This window comes from Stegostoma tigrinum, chromosome 34 (genome assembly GCF_030684315.1).
Source record: "Stegostoma tigrinum isolate sSteTig4 chromosome 34, sSteTig4.hap1, whole genome shotgun sequence".
Taxonomy (NCBI): Eukaryota; Metazoa; Chordata; class Chondrichthyes; order Orectolobiformes; family Stegostomatidae; genus Stegostoma; species Stegostoma tigrinum.
The window spans coordinates 23,003,735-23,004,861 of NC_081387.1; positions in this window are offsets into that span (position 1 = coordinate 23,003,735).

Below are 1,127 nucleotides of genomic sequence, written 5' to 3' on the forward strand. Positions count from 1 at the left end.
TGCTCGCAATCTAAGCTTTTCACTGTACTTAGGTAGATGTGACAACAGTAAATCAAAATCAATCAATCAAGATTTAATGCTGTGGAGTGACAAGTGGTTCCCAAACTCTGCCCCAATACAGGTCCCAGCGCAAAGGCTGGAATTCAAAGCGTCGCCTGGAAAATAATTCTGGTCCCACAGTGAGATGTATTCACACAAACTTCACTTTATCCATTAAATACATGCCCGGAGGTGATGCATTAATTTTATTAACATTAATGATTTTCGGTGAATTATAAATGAAAGTGAAACTTCCCCGCAGTGACACATCTGTTCGAAGGAGGGAGCAAAAGCCAAAGAGCGAATTCAGTGAAAACGAAAGTAAATGTTTTCAGGGAGGGGCTGTCGTTGTGAACGTCTTTATTTTTCACACATTTGTCCGAGAAAAGGCGGAAAATGTTCGATCAGATTGTGGGAAAGTAAGAGGTGAGTCTGAAACCCTCTTTAATTTCAGGAAGGGCTCATTCCCAGTGGGATCGTGTGGATTTTAGTCCCGCTGAAAGATCCCAATCAAATCCAAGGAGTTGAACGGGGAGCCGCTGGGGATTGTGCAGTGAAAAGGTGAAACCTTTCTCCAGTGTCTCTGATCAGCTGCACAGAGCCTGGAGCTGGTTCCTGTCAGTATAAGGGAACAGGAGGGAGAGGCAATGTGTAACATTCACTTCTCAGGGTCAGACACAGCGACTGGAAAGGGAGACGGAAGTGAAAAGGAGGAACAGAGTGAGGGCCATGAGATGGAACATGACCCACTGGGGTTTCTGTTTAAAGGCAAATAATTCAATCCCGGAGACAATTGTGACGCTTCATTTCCTGACATAAACTTTAATTGAAGAGTTTCCCTTGTGTTGAGTCCATTCTCCGATTCCATTCTTTCCCATTTCGGGTTTTCTGCCTGCACCGTCGAGAGCAGTGAGTCCAGCTGCTTGGACCCTCAGGTCCGGAATTCTCTCCCTCCCTCAATCCGTCAATTCCTCTCCACTTTCCTCCGCCTCCCTTCGGATGAAAGGGATGAAATTTAAAATTTGATGTAATTTAAAGAAAAAATAATTACACCTTTAGGAATATCAAAGAATTGCGTTAATCTGGAC